The 22928-nt window shown below is 40.6% G+C and overlaps 1 long non-coding RNA gene across 1 annotated transcript; it reads right to left on the bottom strand.

Moving 5' to 3' along the window:
- Positions 1-3118: 3118 nt before the first annotated feature.
- LOC120311157 lies at positions 3119-22922 on the bottom strand. Its single transcript, XR_005557540.1, has 3 exons — positions 22701-22922; positions 5197-5468; positions 3119-3178 (listed from the first exon to the last, which is right to left on the bottom strand). It is a non-coding gene; the product is annotated as an uncharacterized LOC120311157 (long non-coding RNA).
- Positions 22923-22928: the final 6 nt, after the last annotated feature.

Genomic DNA, 22928 nt, shown 5'->3' with positions numbered 1-22928 from the left:
TAATCAGCAGTCTATCTTGAAAAAACAGATCGCTATGCAGTGGTCCTAGCAAATCCCATTTACGACTACCGGCCGTGTGTCTTGCTCTCGCTTTGAAACCGGAGTTCCCAGCAGCTGTCAGTAGAGTACTCTCCATGAGTTCTGAGTCATCTTTGTAAAAACCCTCAGCTGTAAATTGGGAACCCAGTGCATCACTACCAAAGTTCAGAATCAGTTCAATCATGGCCCGATAAGAATAGCAATGATGGCTCTGTGTAATGAGCCGATCTCCCAAAGTAACATCCAGCTGGTTAAATAGTGATGCTATAGGGTAGTTGGTCAGGCCCACCCTTGCCCCATCATCAATATCCGTCCCATCCGCCTTTACAATCTTGCAACTCACATACAGCAGAGTGTTGTTTAAATCCGTGTAATGCTCACCATGCCCCGTGATAAAAAATTCCAGGGGTGCGTTGGGTGTTAGCGCTGATAAAGGAGGGATCTCGACATAGGTACTGTTTTCAATACTGGTCTGTGTAGGCGCCAGTTGAAAAAGATCCAGTTCTGATTTAACACATTCCTCTGAAGCAGAATGAATAAATGACATATTGTATTAGAATATGTCTTCCTTGTCACAGAGCTTCCTCTTCTGCGCACGTCTCCTCTTGGTATGACGGGCCTTTTTCACAAGTCTTTTCTTTTTAAGCGGAATAGGCGGGCCCGATGCATAATTCTTCCTGGCTATGAACAACCCTGATCCAGCCTGCCCCCTATCAACAACTTGGGATACAAGATTCCCCGCAACATCTCTGACAATGTTTTTGGCAGCAGATTTCACATGCGGCTTAATGATTTCTAATCCACGCCTCAAAAAAGGCATTGCTTTTCGAAAAAGCCCACGGAACAGACCCCCTAACCCTGTCCCGTACATAATGGGGGCTCCTCGGAAGCCTGGAAGGCCTCCACCGGCTTGTGCCCTGTAGTAAGCCACATAGTCTTGAGGGTTTCCGTGCTCCTTGATTACAACCATCCTTCACTTTTCCGAGGCCTAAAATGAAGCTTGACAATCACCTTCCCGTTATAAAAACGCACGTTTTTGTCCTGGTCGGTTTTGATTTCTATAGTAACGGTATCGATGTGATGTTTGCTGACCGGTACATAATGTGGACGGTCATAGGTTATTGTGATGAAATCGTTGTCTTGCCCTTGCACAGGCACACAGCGCAGTAATGGCACATAGTAGTCACCCACTATCTGGAGCTCTACAATGTCTGTGTAAACATATAAGGTGTTGAATCCAGGGAACGTACTTAACAGATGTCCAAGTTCTCCGCTAACTAGAATGGTATGCGGTTCATCACCTTTAAGGTTAATTTTTCGACCCACTGCATCATACTGTAGGGTTGTCTTAGGGCCGTCCTTGGCACTTGATATAAGCTTGTTCATATTTTCTAACAGTTGTCGGATGCTAGTATAGTATCCGCTTCTCAAAGAAAAATGCCATCTCTTTCTCTCATTAGCAATTTCAAAATATCCAGGAGAAGTTAATGTGTGCCAACTATGCGGATACTGTATCTCTGCTAGCCCTACTTCCCATGACCCTGGAAGATCCAATGATCTTGCTAATTGTATAGTGAAATTAGAATTTCTGTTTTGGGGGAAAATTGCTGCTGACGCATTGCTGGGAAGGGTGATGTAAAACTCTGCCATATCAAAGATGTTGTACTTCAGTCTCCTTAACCCAACTGTTGAACTTCTCTGGCCATCCAGTCCATTTGACTAGAAATTCTCTGTGTCTCCCCTGCCCTCTTTTTTGGATAATTTTCTCTATTCTGTATATGCGCTGTTGGTCAGCAGGAACCTTTTGGAGCTCCTCAAAGTAAAAAGCCCCCTTTACAGGGTCACCAGTATAATCATTTAATCTATACACCGCTCTTTCCCCCCTTGTCTGCAGTTCTTTGACGATGAATATCTCATCCGTATAGGTTTGCTGATAGCCCTTTTCAAACTTACCCTTCAGTCTGGATACCCTGACATGATCCCCCATCTTAAGACATTTTTCCTTTCTTTTTCTTTTTAAAGTTGCCCCATAAAGCCTCATCCACACACCCCTTTCGTTAGACAAATTTACGGTGCTAGGAGCAGTACCGATGCTACGATGGTAAGAGCTATTGTACCCCTGAATAGTATCTGCTAAAATGTCCACATACCGGTGGGTATTTCTAGCTGTGAAATATCTCCAGAGTTTGTTTTTTAGGGTTCTATTAAACCTCTCTATAACGGCTGCTTTAGTTTCGCTATGAGTGACAAAATGATGAATGCCGTAACGTGCTAAAAGTTTCTTCAGTGGAATATTCACTGAAGAATATTACCTGCATCTGTCTGTAATTTTCGGGGTGCACGTCCTGTTTGAAAGATATTCTGGAAAGCGGATGTAACTTCCCTCCCTGTTTTATCAGATAAAGGGGAGGCCCAGGCATATTTAGATAACACATCGATAACTGCTAAGATGTACTTTTTTCCATGATTCTCTTTAGAAAATTTGGAGACATCTATGAGGTCAGCCTGCCATTGATGATCTAAGCCAGACACTACTGTTTTATTTCTAGGAAAATTAATTCTTGCAGGCTTATGAAGCGTATAAGCGTCTTCCCCTGACAGCCACGTCTTGACTTGCTTCATGGTCAGGTTTTTATCATGTTTTCTAGCTTCCTGAAAAAGGGCATTCACACCTCCATAACTCCCTACACACCCCGGAGTATAATAAATACGACTTAAAAGCTTTTCATGCATCGTTATACTGAAAGACCACTGACAAATGTTCAAGTGTTGACATTAACGCAGTCTTTTATTGGTTATACAGAATTCAGAGGGCGCACAGCACCGCCATCAGAAAAATATCCCTCATCACCACTATCAGAATCAGAAGATAAAGGCCTATAACACGCTATTTTATAATACTCTGGCCCGCCTGTGCCCCATAAATCACGTCCGTAGTCACAAGCAAACCAGTCTTTACACAAATTGCAGCTCTTTAACTCACAAGGTAGATAGTGTGGTTTCTGGGATAACTCATAATCCCTGTTACAGTCTAGATCAGAAAAATCTGCAGAAGCTTTCTGACCACGGCGATTATCACAGGAATCTAAAAGCGGGGTGTCTTGAAGTGTTTGCTGTCTAGGTATTACTAATTCAGAGTCTGCAAAATATAAAGCACATTCTGTTAGCAGTGTATCCGCTCCAGCATCATTTACATTATCATAAATAAAAACATATTTACTTACCATTGCTGGGAGATAATGTAGTATCATTCACCATTTCACAGGCTGTCCGGTAAGTACTCTGCATCTCATCGTTAAAGTTACAACACACCATGCTACAGCCATGTAACACAGGTCTGAATAAAAAATTTTCTTTATCATAACCCCTGCAACAGATTTTGTTGCATTCTGTTGGCTGGGGCCTTGTATCAGAGTGTCCGAAGCTATCTTTTGCTGTTGGTGTAAAAACACCTTTGGAATCAGAGGCTGCCATCTTCAAAAGACTGCTGGGGGTTAAATCGCTAGCTGTTCAGGCCTGCCCACACAAACTCCCCTGCCCCTTGCAATGACACGCCCTTGAGCATTGCGCATGCCCGGATCACGGGGAGCATGACATGCCCGGGCATGTCCCTGCCCGCACAAACTCCCCTGCCCCTTGCAATGACACGCCCTTGAGCATTGCGCATGCCCAGATCAGGGGGAGCAAACTCCCCTGCCCCTTGCAATGACACGCCCTTGAGCATAGCGCATGCCCAGATCACGGGGAGCATGACATGCCCGGGCACATCCCAAACAAGGCCTACCCCTTCTTTTTTTTTACTAGCAGACAGACAGGCATGGCTGCTTGCTGCTTGCCTCTTGTGAGCCTGGTTGGCTGCTTGCCTCTTGTGAGCATTTTAATTCCTGTTAATATTCCTTGTCTTTTGCTATAGTGGGAAGGCGGGCAGAATAAATTTTATTCAGGGTACAAATGGCAAAATATGTGTGTTTAGATTTTTTACAAAGGTAAAAACCAGCTGTGGGTTTTAAAAGGGGCTGTGTTTGTTTGTTTTTCCCCCTGCATTCGAGGAAATGCTTTTAAAACCACCTAGACATAAATACCTTTTAGAAAAAAATATCTTTTAGAAAAAAGGGGTTAAATGCAGGCTCTGGCTGCCTTTCAGGGGCTTCTTTTTCCCCAGCTTTTGAGGCACTGATTTTTAAAACTCCACAAAAATTAAAAGCATCGTTAGGCTAGAATGATTAGAAATAAAAAGCCTTTTTTATTTTTTATTTCACAGCTCCCCAAAGTAGGGCTTGTTTCCCAAAAACACTGGCCTCTGCTAATTATTCACTTAGCTCTTTTGGGTTTTGAATGTCCATAGAAATAGTCTAGGGTTAACAGCTCCCCAAAGTAGGGCTTGTTCCCCAAAAACACAGGCCTCTGCTAATTATTCACTTTACTTAGCTCTTTTTGGTTTTGAATGTCCATAGAATTAGTCTAGGGTTAACCTAATCATGTACCCAGATTGACTGCCAATCTTGATGGGATTAGGCCAAAACGTCACATCCGGAGGGTGGGGGCTGAGCACGTCACTTCCTTTTAGGGCTGTGCCCTGTTGACGTAATCAGCACGTGGGCTTGTTTACTTTGATGACGTCACTGATCAAAAGTGCTGATAATTTTCATTAAAAAAAGGTATACACTACTTCTACTAACCATGGTTAAACAACTGGCACCATATGGATTGTTGTAGTCTGGATCAGGTAACCCTAGCTGAGCCATTGCTTAATGGTTTACTGAATCAACAGAATAAAGCCATAATCTCTCATTTATAAATACATGGATTAGCATAATATATAACCTGTTTCACAATGCCATAGAGATAAGCAATGCCACAAAATAGTCTGCATTATTTGCAATAATTTTCAACTGCCCTACAGGTAGTCCTTGACTTACCACTGTAATGAGGCCAGAATTTCCATTGCTAAACAAGACAGTAGTTAAGTGAGTCACATCCAATTTTATGATCTCTTTTTGGCCATGGTTAAGTGAATCCCTGCAGGTAAGTGAATTATATAGTTGTGAAGTGAATTTGACTTTCCCCCATTGATTTGCCTTGTGAGAATCCAGCTGGGAAGGTTGCAAACAGCAATCAAATGATTCTGGAAAGCTGAAGCCTTTGTAAAATACATACCAGTTTTGAAATGCCTGAATTTGGATCACGTGACCGTGGAGATGCTGCAACAATTGTTAAGGGCAAGTTGTGAGTTGTAAGTCCTTTTTTTCCAATGGAGTTGTAACACTGAGCGTTATTTTTGCTCAGGCATTATTTTTGCACAGTGAAAGGTGATGTGGCAGCTGCTAACATTTCTTCCTGAAACTATTAAAATATGTGGTAGATACACTCTGTGATCAGAAAGTTGGCCAATTGCATACTCCATCTGGTGTAATATCAGTTGGCATGACCTGTAGATAAATCATTAACATATATTTTAAAATTGTGCAATAAAATACACCCAGGTTGCAGCTACAGTCTTGATTTTTTTTTTACCACAACCTGTAGACATCCATGAAGTGACATATTTTAATGTGCCAAGTTTGAATTTAGAACATTATTCAAAGGTACAGTAGTTCTAACCCTCTTGTCCACAAAGTTAATATGATTATTCAGAAACCCTTTAGTAATAGGAAGAAGACAACAGGTGCTGCTTTTAGAACTGATAAATATATACTATTTAATTCTGCATTTACCCCCTTCATCTTTTACTGAGGGATTCCCTTCACTCCAAATTACAGGGCAGAATGAAGACAAAAGGGAGGTCATCTCAGTTAGGTTCTTTAATAAATGCTTCATTTCACATCCTGTTTTGCAAGTATCCTTCCAGAATGCATGGACTGAAGCCAGCTTAACGCCATTGACTTGAATACATGGCCTGGCATACATTCATTTCTAGCAGAGCACTCGATGGTGCTTTCAGTTCAGGTGTGATGCTCCATGTTTCAGCAAAAACACGTTCATGTGTTTCCATGAACATGTTTTTCATGTTCCTTGGTTTTTCATTGATTTAATCTTGGTTCATTTTAATATTTAATGTTTTAATGTTGTAAAGCTATCTAGAGTCACTTGACAGAGGAGGGTGGCATAGAAATTTAATAAATAGAAAAAGGTAAGGGATATCTGTGGATTTTACTCTGCTAGTGGTTGCCGACAGTAAAGGGTGGTGCTCTTCTCTGTTTCAAGGCATTGAGCAGTGCTGTCCGAAGACATTTCTGCAATCATGTGGACAGTATAATATCACGGAGTGCAGTTACCTTCCCACCAAAGTGGTACTTATTTATCTACTTGTATTTGCATGCTTTTGAGTGGCTAAGTTGGCAGGAGCTGGTGTGAGGACGGGAGCTCACCCCCGTCACCTGGATGTCGGGTCTCAAACCTGGGCTGCTGGCTTTCCAGCCAACAAGCCTGGCATCTTAACCACTGGGATACCCTTCCAGCCAAATTTAATAAATAAGCAATAACAATAAATGAATTTTTGTCATTTCATGGCTAAAAGGGTATTGTTAAGTCCTGGGAGTGATAGCGAATGAAGAATACACATGTAAGCTCTTTATTGTGCTTATTTCAAACTCCAACAACAATGAGCAAGGCACGCAGGCCTCCTTTTATACATCCCAATTCCCCGGACAAGATGGCACTTTTTGCACCTTGAGCATGCACTCTCGGTCGGCGCCACTCAGTCTGGTCCCGGGCAGTTTTTGCAATTCCCGGGAACCTTGCAATGTCGGGACACAACAGGTATGATTTAAAAAAAGTCAAGATGGTGTCTACGATAGTGTGATTGAAGCTTCTCCTGTTTTTATATGCATGTGCAGAGTTTTATTCAGAGTTTTATGGCTGCCATCTTAATTTTTTTTTACCATGTCCTGCAGGCATCCCTGAACGGACATCCTTTACTATAGCAGACTTGGATTTAGATCATTGTTCAAAGATGCAGTAGTTCTTGCAGAGGGACTAGGAATAAGATAGGAAGCTGATGCTCTTCCTTTTCCCTTGACAAGTAGAATAAATTAAGCAATAATGTGCCACTTGCTGTAGTTCATACTCTTTGCTAGAAAGAAGCAGAGGTGTTTCATGTTATGAAGCATCTTTATTATGACATACATACATACATACATACATACATACATATAATGTGAAATAAATAAAGGTGATCACCAGGATGAAATAATAAACAAGAATGTTTAATCTACAAAACCAAGCTTTCGTCGGTCACACTATCGACATCGTCAGGGTATAAAATGCTGGATCCGGGAGTCCGTTTTTATGTGGCTGGCTGCCTCTGCGCTCTGACCCTAGATCAGGTCATTGGTCTGCTCATTAGCGTCGGCTGTGTAGTTCTTAAAGGGGCCGTTTCTAAAGTTGTCCTCCCCTCTCCAATTGCTGTTGTTTTCTTTGTGTGTGTGCGCAGGTGCCTGGAGATCCGCTGTTCATCTGCTCCCAGTCGTCTGTCCCCACCCCCTCATTTGTCTTCGCTTGCCTCTGTATTGCTGCGCTGTCTTGTGTGCGTGCTTCAAGCTCCGTTCTTCTATTTGCCAGCCCCGCCGCTTTCCTTGCCTGTGTGTAAACTCCTGGAGGTTGGTCATCTTGTTGTTCCTATTTCTTACGACCAACCCCCAGGAGTTTACACACAGGCAAGAAAAGTCTTATATATATATAAGACTTTTGTGTGATATATGTCTCTAATATAATAGACCACAAATGAAAATGCATGGTCTGTTACTTTGCTTGTTTTTGTTTGTTTAATTTACATGGCTGCCCAAGTTACAAATAGAGACTTTGGGCAGCTGACCTTGGATTTAAAAGACAAAACAAAGAGGACAATAAACATAAAAAAACATAATGTAAACCATTCAAGGCCAATCATATAAATATGTCTATAACAATTTCAAGAGAGGCTTATCCAAGAATTTGAGGGAAACCAGGTTTTCAATGGCTAGGGTCATCTGAATCTTGGCTCTCTACTTATTAATAATAATGTGCTGAACATGTAAACAAAATGTATAAAAAGGATTGATGTAGAAATCAGATTATGAAAAGACTTCATGTCACGTACTGTTTATTAAAATATTGCTTTGGAAAGACCTTTGTTGTCTTTAACACCTCTCTGGTATGATTACATTATGTAAGGGGTTTATGGTGGTGTGTCCATAACCACCCAGGCAAATGCATTCTTGATCAATTGTAGCTTCTAGGTGTCTTCAAGAGCAGTTCTTCGTAGAGTGTATTGCGATAATTCAAGCAAGAAAATGAGCGAGTATGAAGGGATTCCTGAGTTAGTAATAGGGATTTGTACAATTTGTTCAAAGGCTACCCATAGTCACTTTAATGTATGATTGGCTGCCATTCAAATATGATAAATAAATAAAAGGCACTCTTGGCCAAGGCTGCCAACTACTCTTCAAATAGGAACCAATGAGTCCAATAGGACCCCTAAGGTGCACATCAATCCTATCTGATGAAGTAAATTCCCATCCAGGACTAAACATGGAAAGTCCCCAGATTTGTGTGTTTGTGTGTGGAGGAGAGGTCAAAATTCACAATCGTGCCACCTGTTTTTCCCCATCCAGATAAAGATTTCAGATAATTCGTTTCCTCCAGGGTCTTCTGCAACTATAAAGCAGTTTCTAAACAGCTTCCTTAGAAAAAAAAGGTTGGAGACTGGAGGAAAATTGTCCAATATCCAGATAAGGTTTCTTCAGGAGGAGCTAGACAATCTCCTGTTTAAAGCCAACATAACCACTCTGTTCCCTCACAGATGCAGTCACCATTTTAAGCTGGAGGGCATGGAAAAAATAATTGCAGGACTCAATTGCAATTGCCAACCTTCACATGATATGGGAAAATCACAATTCACGCTTGAATTTTGCTACTGCTGTTACTATAAAGCAACTGTAACAGGATTCAGCAATGGTCTTCAGAGAACATGTGTTTAAACCTATTTCTTCAGGTTGTGTTCCTGATTTTTGACCTCCCAAAATTGTGTTGGGCTGAGAAGCAGAAGCCAACACAAAATTAATATAGGCAGGTATTTTATTATGCCCATAATATATTAACAGCTTTTGATGAGAAGTTTGGTGTGGAATATATCACAGGAAGGGGAAAATAAATGCTCCCTTCTCCAGCTGTTCTGGGCAAGACCTCCCACAGCTACTGTAAACCTTAAAAAAAAATCTTAACAGTTTTTTTCTTAAAGCCACAGAAGAGGCTAGAGGGCAGTGGACACAATTTTTATCAGTAGCAGCTGCAATGTAGCACCAGCCAAGTGGGAAAGGTTCCTTCTTTTTTTCCAAAATGAAAGGCGCAGGCATAATTGTGTGGGCTTTCTTTCTAGAACCAATGTCCTTCCTTGCGGTAGCTATTTACATCCATATAAACAGGTGTTTGTTGCACTGGATGGAGCAGGATGAGGAAGCAGGCTGCATTTGCTCAAAAATATTGAACATCTGAAATTATTACAGGGATATTTCAGAGCTTTGCTCAGTCATTCAAAATAGGTCTGGGAAACATCAGAGAAGCTCCATTCAAGGGATAAAACCAAATGGTTTTAACTCTGATCTTTCCCCTCACATGCTTTCTGATCTAAGAGAGGAAGATTTTTATCAGAGAACAAAATAACTGATTTATCTCAGATACAACACCAAAATAGGGACTTTCACCCAGGAAGCAGCCAGGGCTAACATAATCTTGGCTTCAATCCAGCATGAGATAGGCTTCCTTCCTCCATTGGCTGTTGCCTGCCTCAAGAAGAAAACCTGCTCATGACCCTGTTTTTTGTTTGGTTTACTGGAGAGTAATAACAGACTCAGAAACTTTGAGAAAGTCTAATTAAACAAATACCTTCGTCAGCGTATTTAATTTTCTCTGCGCTGGCATTAGAGAGCAAATATTTGTCCTTGAGTTGGATAAGCTACTCACTCTATGGACATCAAAGAACCAGTGCAAATATAGGTGTTTTTGTTTTACATTTGGGGGTAAAACCTTTGTATCAACTGAGCCAGCACTTTGAATGCAAAGTCTCAACAATTTGCTTCTTATGTGAATGTGGCTGAATAAAAAACAAACAAACAGCAATGGTGGGGCTTTTGTACCTTTAAAATTATGTGGAATACTTTTTAGCCAACTAGTAAAACTGCAAGAGCCCTTTCCACTTCTACATTTGCAGGAGTGAATGCAAAGAGGTGGTTAAAAAAAAGAAGAAGACGGAGGCCAGGATTGCCTTGTTAATGTGCATTGCATAGTTGTGGTTGCTATCTTGATTTTTTTCCTACCTCCTATTCAGCGACATGTCAAAGGTGACATGCCAAACATTTTGGATGACACTCCAAATGTTAACCAGTTCCTGATAACTTTTCTCCCTGTCTGAGTTACCAAAGAAACTGAACGAACAAAAATACAAGATATGTGTGATCCTGCACTATCCAAAGCTTAAAATGGATTCTTGCCATCTGTATCAGCATATGATTTTGTCATCTTCAGAATTGTGATTTGTGGGGACATGAAAGAGAGCAACTTGCAAAATGTGCTAGGATTGTGGCAGCCGCACCATGCAATTGTCTTCCAACCACTGCATTGAGTGGTTTTTCAGCATCAAACCTCATTTTCAAGGTGCACAACATACCCGTGATCGCATTCGCCAAAATGAGTGTATTGTCAGTGATTGTGTGAAAGCAGCTTTTGCATTTGTATGAACAAGAAGTGCACTGAACTACAAAGGAATATGTACAGCATTGTTTCTGTTTTGTTCATGGAGGAGAGGGTGGTGAGACACCAGCAGAATTAAATTAGGTATTTTCCAAATTTTTTGACTTGCCAAGCTCAAAATGTTTGCTATCACTGCCCTACTTGCAGTCTTCCCTTTACACCTTGCTGCTTATTGAATTTCCAGGCCTTAATTCACATTGTGGATTAGGTAATCCCTACATTGTTCAAGTGGGGAAAAAATGAATTCATTTTGTAGTGCAACTTTCGTATCACTCATTTATTCAGATGTACTTCATTACATTTAATAGGAACTGTAAATGCATGCAGCAGCTAGGTGTCCTTTAAATGTTTAAATTTAGACATTGATCAGCTCCAGCCAGAGTGATCCAATGGGAAAGGAATGAGGAGTTATTACTAAAATGTCTGGAGGGGACAAGGTTATTTTTCTTCCTCAGAGACAAGATCGCATCTCCAGCCCACAGTGTGGACTAGTGTTACTTTGTTCTTTGCAATCCTCTGACAGGATTGCTTTTAATATTCAGAGACATATAAAACAGCTGAAAATGACCAAATTATACCTTTAAGGTCAACAGTTTACAGCATAAGCAACTATTGTGTGTCTTCATACATTAAACTATAAAATTATTTGAAACCACACTGACTGGGCTTACATTAAATTCACACATATTTCTTTTATTAGATTTCCATTCTACCTTTATTTTGTGCAACTAAAGGTTGTATATATATAATTGTCCCTCCTTCTATTTTCCCAACAGAGGGGCAGGTTGAGAGAGAGTACGTGGCCCAGCTGGTTTTCATGTCATGAGGAAAAGCAAAACTTACAGTTTTCTGTGATACAAAGCACCTTTGGGACAACTGATCTGGATGACTGGGACTCTCCACAGACATTTACAGTCTTCAACTTTTCCCCCAGTATGTACTACTAAAGAGGCTGGTTAATACACTAAGCCACAAATGGATAAAGCATGTTTTGGCATAGTATAATAATGTATGAATCTAGCATATAGTACCTTAAATGGGTGAAACAGTACTCTAGTTATAAACCTGGTTTACATGTGTTACACTACAAGTTATTTAACCATGGCTAAACCCAATTAGGTAAGCTCAATGGCTGGGTTCATACATCACAGTTGGCCAAATTAAAGAAATCCCCTTATGGAGTGTGCTATTTCTGAATGCAGCCACAGAGTCCCCCATGGGTTTTTTTGTTTGTTTGTTTTTACCTTCCCTACTTGTTTAAAATTAGCCTGGAGCTTGGTCCCATATAGATCACTTTACAGAAGAGGTGGCATATTTTCATACTATTTTTATACGCAATTTTATAAGAAAGACAAATGTAGTAACAATTACTTCAGAAGACTACAGGTGACCAGTGAGCTGGTGGTGCCTGCTACCCAGATATTGCTAATTACTGATTGAGTAATTAGGCCAAGGCCCCAATTTTCTAACACTCTTTCAAAAACTTGGGATACATAAACCTTCGAATAGCAGGCACTTTTATACAGAGGACCCATAGTCCACTTGACCCATCATGCCAAATTCAAACCAGACGAAGAGCAGATATTGGATGAAAAGATCAGTGCAGGAAGGTTTTAAAATCTCCCACGATCTTGTTCCCATTTTAATTCCTGGTATCTGTAGCTTGTTAACTTCAGAATTAATGTGGATCCAGTCCAAAGAGGAGACTTACAATGGGGTTTGTTTTTTGGGGGAAAATACTTTTGTATGTATGTTATATATGTATGTATGTATGCATGCATACATGTATGTATGTATGTATGAGAATTGAATGGTGAATTGATTATCTTTTTTCCACTCTACATTTTCAAATACTATAGACTGAAATGTTTGTTTTTAGGTCATCCCTCCACTCAATTAATGTTAGTCAGAGGCAAAAACCTTGATGGCCTCCAGATGTTTTCTGGCTATTAGCAAGTCGAGTGGAGTAATTGGATAAACTTTTGGACATCTGGCATTCTTCAAAATGCCTACTCTTGACTTAAAGTGCTGGTCAAATAAAAACAAAAGGAATGTGCTTGCTGGTTTATTATTTTTTTTAAAAAAATGCCTTGCTCTTTTATCTAATTTAATGTACATAATGCAAGGAAGAAGGCAAATCACCCACCCATTTTTTAAAAAAGAAATTTAAAAAACTGCTCCTGGGACATTCCATTAGATATGGAACTGTTTTTTTTTCATGCTCAAAGTTTGGTGAAAGATTTCATTCCTAGGTACACTATGCAGTAACTATGTACCGGTAGATATTTTTTTATGGTACAGTCATGCAGCCGTTCCTTCCTAAAAATATTTATGCAGGTTTCTTGGTTTCTATTTTGACAACTTTCTGTCTTAGAATTCTCCTATTTTTAAATCTCTGCGATTTCCTCCAAATTTATCTCACTCTTCCAATTGCCTCCATGTTTTGTCCTAAAATGGGCGCCACTCAGCTTAAAACTCTGTTGTTCTGGAAGACTGATATTTTTCTTTAAACTGCAGAAGGTTAACCTCAAGGGTTCTGTGGTGTCCATGCCTTTGATGTTGCTCCACCCTGCTTAATTTCTTGACGTTCCTCACTTGCTTCTCATTCCTTTGCCTTTCCCAAGATTGGTGTTCAGAGGAGGGAGGAGGCATATCCTACAGGGAGGACAGATTAGTCTTGTAAAATTAAAGTTTCAGTTTTATACCTTTTCAAACTTGTGGCTTTTATTTTCACCCCAATTATCTGCTGTTTCTTCACATGGCTCTGCAGGTCATTCATAATTTTTTCAGTTTAAAATATTTCAACAACAGCCTATGCAAAGTATTAAGGTGTTTTGTTGCTGTCTCTTATCAATTGCTTGAACCTGTGGAGGTCTGTGTGGCTTATATCACATTTTCCATCTGCCTTTTCCAGATTCTTTCTTTGTTCACATTCTTTCGTGCCTTCATAAAAACTTCACTGCAGACAACATCGTATTTAGCTGCAACTTCTTTGGGGTGGAAGAAAACTTTGGCTCTGAATTTGCAGATTGGAGGCATACAAAAATTCAATTTCTAAGTTAGCTGCTTCCAACTTTGAATTCCATGCTGTTTATCAATTTAAAAAGACATACCTGACATCTAATTAAAACTGGGAAGTTGCCCAGAATCCACTGGAAAGCTGATATTACTCAAGACTGGGAGTTATCTACACCATGTTACAAATGAGTTCAAAGCACAGCTTTGATCTTAAATCTTTGTGCCACAGCAACAATATTGACAAAATATGAATGCATTATAACAAGCTGCTGGGACACTTTGATTAGGATGTTTAAGTGGTAAAGTTATGGATGAAACTGTTTTAGCAAAAAAAAAAAAAAAGAGAGTAATTAAGACTTATATGCAGTGAGGAGGAGAAAAACAAAACAAAACAAAACAGAAGCACTGGCACTCCTTAGGGCAGGACCCATAGCTTAACTATCCAAGTACTGTAGGTGTGACTCATTAATACTTGTTTTTAAAAAAGCCACACCTCTTGGAAACAAGCTCTGAATGCCAAATAGAAAATTGCTTGTGTGAAGAAATGTAATTCATGTTACAACTAGCAGCTCTGTGAATTCCTGACAGTAAAGCATATACACCATTTACAGAATGATTACCATGAATGCGTTTCACACTGTTTTGTTCTGAGAAAGACACCTGATAAGGAAGCAGAATCTTGGATCGAATAGCTTTTTCATGCACGGCTCTTTCCTGAATGGGCTATTCACCTACATGGGAGGAGCAAACTTTCCTGAATGGGCAGTTTCCCTACAGAAGTGGAATAGTGGAGGAGGTGTATTGTTGGAACAAACCAGTTTTTGCATTGAGAATGAGAAAGTACAGAAGGGACCAGAACTGGGAGTTGGCTGAAGAAAGAGCCCTTGGGCTACAATATCTAATGCCTCCCTACTACATACCTCCTGATTCCAGCAGTATCATTTGAGTAGAATTCTACTGATGCCCATCTCAGCAAGATAAGCAGAGTACTGCAGGTGTACTCAGTACAAATACAAGAACTGTAGCAGGTATGGCTTGGTCACATTTTGTCAAGTTGACTACAACTTGAACCTCTAAGTCAAGGGTGTCAAATTCGTTGTGTCAAGTGACTTGTCATGACGTATCACAACTTTTCCCCCTTTGCCGGAGCTGGGGTGGGTGCGGCTTCCGTGTGACGCATCCGGCCTGTAGGCCAGCAGTTTGACACCCCTAATCCTTGGCTCCTCCATTTATTAAGAAAGGTATAGTTTTATTACAGATCAAATGTATTGTAGCATTGTATAGCCAGAACTGAGAATTGTGCGTCAAAATCTCTAAGTTCTACTCCCCCCCTTAACTGTCTCTCATTACTCACCCCAATGTAACCAATCAAGTCCATGCAAGATATTTTCAAACCGGTTAGTCCAAGCCCAGTTTGGTATACAGCTCCCTCTTTCTTCCAGCTGGGTGATCTTGAGGCAGTGACTGGATGAGATACAACTACTTTCGATTTCCCAAGCATTCTCCCCCTTCATTGCCCCTCCCCACAGTTCATGGTAGTCTCTCACCACCTAGCAGCCCAACACAGCAAGTGGCAGCTGACACATTTAAGCAAGTGAACAAAATACTCATTGCCCACTACAGGACTCCTATCCATATAAGAACTAACATTTATTTTACTAAAATAATTTTACCAAATTATCTTGGTAAATAAAATATTGTCAATATGCCAAAAGTCTTCCAAATATTCTCTGGACTTCCTAGGCCATACAGTAAGTAACTGCAAATGAAGGAGAGTTGAAACTGGAAAGGAATACAAATAACACTGAAAGATTAATGTAATTACATTGTCACAGATTGCTCAGATATAGGCCACAACTTTTATAGAATTAAACTTTCTTCTTCTTCTATATGTCACTATATTGGAAATATTTGCCTAGCCTGTGTTGTATGCAGTAGGATTTTACTGATCCTTACTTCAATATATTAGGCCCTTTTCTGTTTTTAAAAAAATTCTTTTTTTTTAATGTAGTTCTTATAATGTTAGGGTACTTTAACACCGTATTGTCAGATTTAACATAAAGAGTTGTTGGATAAGTTCTAGCAGAATCAGTCATTTCTGGGAGAGGATTTCTTAATGGTGAATGTACAAACAGAAAAAGGAAATATCTATGCACAAATAATTCTGCACCTACAGGGAGTTATTTTTCTAACATTCTTGTGAACCAATTTGTCAGTGAATGTGCCAATGTTTAAAAGGCAGATGATCTACAAACCTGTCCTTGATTTTTATGACTGCCAGTGTATGATCCTAAACACATGCTGCTTTAATTAAGACAGTGCAAGGAAAATAATATAGAAACATATCTTTGCTCTTTTTTAAATTGAGATTATATGCCTGGCAATCTTTTTTTTTTCCCCCATAAACACTTACAGGGGTACCAAATTACTCTTTCAGCTCAGACTCTATTATTGAAGGAGTGTTTTTTCCCCCACAATTCATCCAGGTACGGTATATTCTTTGAAACTACCCTCTTGAAGCTTTTTTGTTGATCAAGAACGTCTGATACCTCCTCTCAGCTCCTGCCAACAATGTTAATGTCATAAGCTTATGGGAGAGATTGTTCAAAATTGTTTTGCTACCTTGACTTTTTTAAACCTTTTTTTTACCTTTCCCCTATTTTTTTTACATATTTTATAATTTCTAACTAAGCCATGAAGCGTTCCCTCTAAGCAACATCTCTAGTTTATATCATTCTTTTCTAAACATCAATTCTCATTCACTTTGCTCTTTGCTCCTCACTTTATAGCATTATAAACTCTGCAATCTTTGCTTTCTTGCTAATCCTCTAGTCATGGGAAATAATTAACTCTTCAGACAGAAAAGTCTTTGGGTCCAAATAATTGTCTAATAATTTATAGTTTTTTTCCAAGCTGCCCTAGAATTTATTTTCTCACCTTCAGTAAGAAAGAGCACATGGGTAATACGGTTAAATGGATCTAAAAGCCAAACTATATTCTCCCTCTCAAAACAGCAACATCTGGCTTACTTGCACACAATTTCCAATGTATTCTTTTAATGCTGGTTTGGAGGCTGCTTTCTTCCACTTCTTGACAACTTTTTATTAATGTTAATTGTAATTTCTATGCATTAATCAATTAATTAAAGTAGTCAGGAAAGGGGAAAAGAGGAAAGGAGGCCTACCCACCAATCTGACCGCACCACCAATGGAATGGTCACTGAATCACATGAAACACCTTGAAAATGCCATGAACTGCTATTGGCGGAAAAGGGAAAACAATGCTGATACATATAAAAATAATTTAAGGTTGGGGAGTAAATGAAGGTAATGTCATGAAAACAGAAAAACAAAAAGGATTGACAGGACAAAAAGGATTGCTTTTGGGGGGTTTAATACATTGCTTGCATGTAGGAATTGTTCCTAAATCTATCGTCAATAACAGAGAAGAGTTCAAGAAAACACCAAGAAAAGCAAGGAATTCAGCTGCAAATAATTATGTTTCCTGTCTCACTGCTGAAAGGCCCTGTTGTGAGGTAAGTAACGTTCAACTTTGAGAAAAAGTGCCTGCTGCATTGCTGTACTCCACCTGAAGCAAAATTGCTAAGCGTTTCAAGTTTTTCAGCCGAGCTGTCAATCAGGTCTGGCAGGTTTTAAGCATGATTTGCCACACCCTCTGTGAGAAACAATTTGGGATGTTTCATTGAAGCATGTTGAAACTTAATCCCTACAAGATGGAGTTGTTGTTGGTGGGAAACTGACAACGCTGGATGATTTGTGGCCGATCTTAGATAGGATTGTATGGTTCCTGAGGAACCAACATCCAACATACATTAAAAGTGCAGTGGACATAAGACACCCAATTTGTTTGGGATATCCGTGGCTTAGTAATAAAGCTTATGTTTCTGAGAAAAATGCCTCAGGTACAGAGATCTGGAGAACCTCTATTTAAATCTCGTGCTGCTGTAAGCCAGTGTGTAGTATATGGGCTAGTTCAATATCATGGGTTACTTATGTTGTCTCAGCTGAGCCTACCTCACAGGACTGTTGTGAAGAAAAGTGGGAAGGGAGACTATGTGCACCACCCTGATCTCCTGAAGCAGAATATAACTCTAAGAAACAAACCAAAAATGTAGTTATATTACTGTTAGAATTATACAGTGGCTTGACTATAAATAGCTTCGATTGTTTGGTGCCCAATTCAAACTTTAAAACCCTGGTTAGTTTTGGATCCTTATGGGACTTTTTTTCAGATCAACTGGTTTGCCCATGCTTTGAGATAAGCCCTGGGGGGTTTAAGGCACAGTAATACAGCTTTCTCTATACACCTCTGAGTTCCATGATGCCTCATAACTGAAACCACTCATGTCACTTCTAAATGTATAGTTGCATAATTGTTTAGAGGTTTTTGTGAACAGCTATGAATATCACAAGACTATAATTTATAATTTTATCATTTGAGTTTATAGCTTGTAATGAACTATGAATTGTAAAAAGTGCTTTGTACTATTATTTTTAAATATAATTGCAGTTTCAAGATTCATCATGCTAAAAATGGGCTTCTTTTATATTGTGAACTTTTATGGATGAAATAGATTTAAACCCTCTTTTTCATCTTTTAATAAATAATAAAATAATCGTATCAATTTAAATCCTGTTTTCTGCAAAAAGGAGAGCTAAAATACATTCTTCCCTCTGAAGAATTTTAGAATAGCAATAGCACTTAGACTTATATACTGCTCCATAGTGCTTTATAGTCCTCTCTAAGCGGTTTACAAGTTAGCATATTGCCTCCAACAATCAGGGTCCGCATTTTACTGACCTCAGAAGAATGGAAGGCTGAGTCAACCTTGATCTCGTCAGGATCGAACTCCTGATAGTGAGCAGTGAGTTAGCCTGCAATACTGCATTCTAACCACTGCACCACCACAGCTTTTAGTCCTTATTTACTCACCACTCATTGAGCAACTGTTCAAAGTTATGATAACACTGGAAAAAGAGCAGCTGTGATCCCTGAAGTTGAGGCCATTACAGCATCCCTGTGCAGTCATGATTGTGAATGAGGTGCTTGGCATTCAGTGTGTATCTATGATAGTCACAGTTTCCTACATTCTGTAACTTCCATGCAAATGTATTCAAATGTTTGTGTAGAAGCTTTATTTGTGCACCCCCTTTTCATTTTTAAGAGGAAAATATCCAAGTTATCCTGTACTCTTTCAATTATCCCTCTCCAGGTGAACATAGGAGCTAATGTGATGAGTCTCAAAATTGTGTATGGAGGCACTCAGATATTAGTGCAAAAGTCAGTCACAAAGAATTGTTAACTCCAAAATACTGCAAGTTTCTACTACAGTGTTTTAAAAAACTGTGGGTTAATAGATCACATTAATATAGCTCATAATGTCAACATTTGCATTACATCACTAGCATTCCTTATATTTGTGTCAGCTAACTTGTTTCAGTTAGATTCCCCCCCCTTGTTTGTTCTGCATGGAAAAGCCTGTCAAGAAATAATGTAATTAGACAATTGCAAGTAAGACTACATGTTGTTCATAGTGGGCAATTGGTGATCTAATTAAAAGATTTACCTTTTTATTTATATATCAAATTAGTTTATAAACATTTGGTATTTAGAGAAGCAAAAATGGGTTTTAGAATTTTTCTAAGTTGCTTGGAGTAGAGTGGCATAAAAATAACAGTAATAAATACATTCAATTTACAAAGTAAGATTTGTTCTGAACTACTTTGAAATATAATCATATGGAATGCACCTTGTATAAAATTTTAACATTGCAAAATTTTAATATATTGAGATCTGCCTCTAATTAGACAATTATTAAGACCTCTTATTGATCTAAGCCCATATTTTCTTCCCATCCTTTAATGTTATGTGCAGATTTCAAGGGAGAACAATTAGGTTATGGAAAAAGCACTGAGAAGTCACTCTTCCAATAGAACGTTTTCCTGATCTTTAAAGCACTTCAGGAGGACTAGTGCAATAGCTGTAATTCTTATATGGAAAAATAATTAGCTAATTTAAAATTTTAAAAATCCCAACTAGTTTTATAATTTCACATGGCAATGTTTTACTGTTTAGTGTGAACTGACACACTTCAACAAACAAAAGTTTATAGTTCTGCAAATTGTTTATAATAGTAGAATGAGAACTGGGCAACCAAAAAGGCTTCAGATCTGGAAGTGTCTTTGTTTAGTTAAGCTTTGTTATAAATTGCAAGCAAATGACCCTGAGGCTGTTTTGTTTTTATTGTGAAGCACAGATTCTTGTTTTATTTCTTTATCTCACTTGCCCATCCAGTGTATTCCAAGGAAATAGGAAGGTATTGTCTATTAAAAATAAAAGCCTAAAAGTTACTCAAGAAAATATTGGTAGCAGCTACTTCCTGAATAGGGAATTCACATTCCTGTGTCTCAAATGGATCTTTGTCATTGAGGCATGGCTGGAGAGCATGTAGCAACATAAGATTTCCCCCATTCTCTTTCAGTTAAGGTGGAAAAGCTTTTGCTCCTTTGGAGAGGGGAAAAACAAAAGAGAAACTAGAAGTTGACATAATGCATTGGAGCTGGGGAATTTCTCATTACTAGCAACCCTCTGTTGCTCCTAGAAGTCAGTGTGCCTTTATCCTGATGATGTGCTTTCTCTTTGGCCCGTGGACTATCAGTTTGAAATCCACCACCTCTAGAGCAGGGCTTTTCAACCAGTGGTACGGGTACCACCTGTGGTACATTGGCATCTGGCAGGTGATACGCGACCATCCTAGAAAAGGATGGGGGAGGGGAATGAGCTGAACTGGTGGCAGCACGGCACTCTGAGCGAGAGATGGCTGGAGCTGCAGGGCTGTCAGGGCTGAGTGGAAGCGCCAGGATCAGTGCCACTTTCCAGCTGATCGGCGCTTCTTCGGGGCTGTCAGGGCTCAGTGGAAGCGCCAGGATCAGCGCCAGGCTCCAGCTGGAGCTCGGTGCTATCCTGATGCTTCTGCTGAGCCCTGAAGAAGCACCAATCAACTGGAAAGCAGCACTGATCCTGGCACTTCCACTGAGCCCAGAAGAAGCGTCGATCAGCTGGAATGTTACAGCCTCTCCAGGGTCTTGTGATTTACATTCAGATACTTGGCAACTGATTCATATTTATAACAGTCACAGTGTCCCAGGGTCATGTGAAGTGACCAAAACCTGCTGCAACCATCCAGCGGATGGGGGAATAAAAACCAAACACCCCTCCAGCCCACCCCCTCTGCCAATCCTCAACAGAAATGCTCACAACAATGGAAACCTCAGACAGGAAGTTTTTGACACCTTGCTAGGCGACTGATGGTACTCGGATATTGCCATATCCTAAAAGTGGTACAATGGGTGAAAAGGTTGAAAAGCCCTGCTCTAGAGCAGCGGTTCTCAACCTGTGGGTCGCGACCCCATTTGGGGTTGAACGACCATTTTATGGGGGTCGCCAAACACGATCTGCCATTTTTTTCCCTCAGCTGGCGGCGCCACAGCGCATGCACATGGGGGTGCCGCCGCACAGGCGCGGCGCGCACGGGGTGCTGCCACGCATGCGCGCTGTGCATGGGGGTGCAGCCGCACAGGCGCGCCGCGCATGGGGGTGCCGCCGCGCATGCACACCGCGCATGGGGGCGCATCCTTATGACCGGGGTCGCCGGTATAAAAAGGTTAAGAACCACTGCTCTAGAGGAAGTTGCTAGATAGGTGCAATCACTGCCATGTGGAAACAGCCCCAGTTCCTGACTATGGTTTTCTGAGAGGGTGAAATTGAACAGACCTCTCACACATTGCTCAGGAAAGGACATTTGGGCGAAGGAAAGGAGCCCTGCATCACCAACTCCCTTCCAAGTGAACTGGCCATAATGGTAATGGGTCTCCTGACCTCCTTTTGGTTCCATTGCTTAATCAGCCAATGGAATCTGAGAAAACCAAATTTCACCGTGATTCCCAATGCAGAACCCCCCATTGGGTGATGGTGGGGAGGTCCAGGACCACAGCATCAGCACAAGAGCCACGAGATTACTGACATACACAAGAGAGTCGCTTCCATGCGCCCCACCTTATAGTTGCAGAGTGACTCAAGCCACGGTAAGACAAAAATACCATTTGAGTGCAGGTAGTCCTCAATTTACAACCACAATTGAGCCTAGTATTTATGTTGCTAAGTGAGAAATTTGTTAAGTGAGTTTTGTCCCATTTTATGACTTTTCCTACAATATTTGTTAAATGAATCACTGCAGTTATTAAATTAGTAACACGGTTGCTAAGTGATTTTGGTTTTCCCATTGCCTTTGCTTGTCAGAATGCCACAAAAGGTCACATGATCCTGGGGCACTGCAACCGTCATAAATACGAACCAGTTGTCAAGCATCCAAATGTAAATCGCACGACCATGGGGATGCTGCAATGGTCATAAGTGTGAAAAATGGATATAAGTTTCTTTTTTCAGTGCTGTTCTAACTTCGAACTAAACAAACCGTTGTAAGTCGAGAACTACCTGCATTACAGCCTCTATTTATTTAGCATATGGCAACCACAACCTCTAAATTCGTCTCTCTGCGGCTTCGGCCTTTTGTTGACCTCGGGAGGCGGGCGGGAGCACGCGGACACGTCCTCGCGCCTGGGTAAAGAGGCTGTGTGGACGCTCTGTCTCCCCCCCCCCCGTTTCCAAATCACATCAATAGGGTCGTTACACCGTGGGGGAAGCTGGCTAGTCAGGTTCATAATCCTCCTCCCTCTTTGTGAAGCATAAGGGAACTTTTTTCACCGTCCCCTCCCCCCCATTCAATTCCCAGCTTTTGGTGAAACTCTGGCCTCGGGAGAAGAGCGCGCGCCACAGGGCGATGCCCCCGCCCGGAAGTCAAAGTTATATTGCGAGGTGGCAGAGCCGATTATCCTCACCGGCGACTCCAACCCTTCGCCGCCACACCGGGAAGAGTCCCACCTTCAGTAGGTTTTTCCCGTGGGAGCCCAGCGCTCCTCACTTGGCCCTCCCAGCTAGACTCCTTGTTGTCGTCAAGGGCGACAGGGCCACCAAGGGAGACTCTTGCAAATGAAAGCGAGGACGTAACTGTGCGCGGGGCGTTGGCTTCCACCTAGCCTTTGGGTTGGGCCCAGGTAAAGGCGCAG

Source organism: Crotalus tigris, unplaced genomic scaffold (genome assembly GCF_016545835.1).
Source record: "Crotalus tigris isolate CLP2741 ecotype Arizona unplaced genomic scaffold, ASM1654583v1 scf7180000017567.3851432, whole genome shotgun sequence".
Taxonomy (NCBI): domain Eukaryota; kingdom Metazoa; phylum Chordata; class Lepidosauria; order Squamata; family Viperidae; genus Crotalus; species Crotalus tigris.
This window is presented reverse-complemented; position numbering and strand designations above follow the sequence as displayed.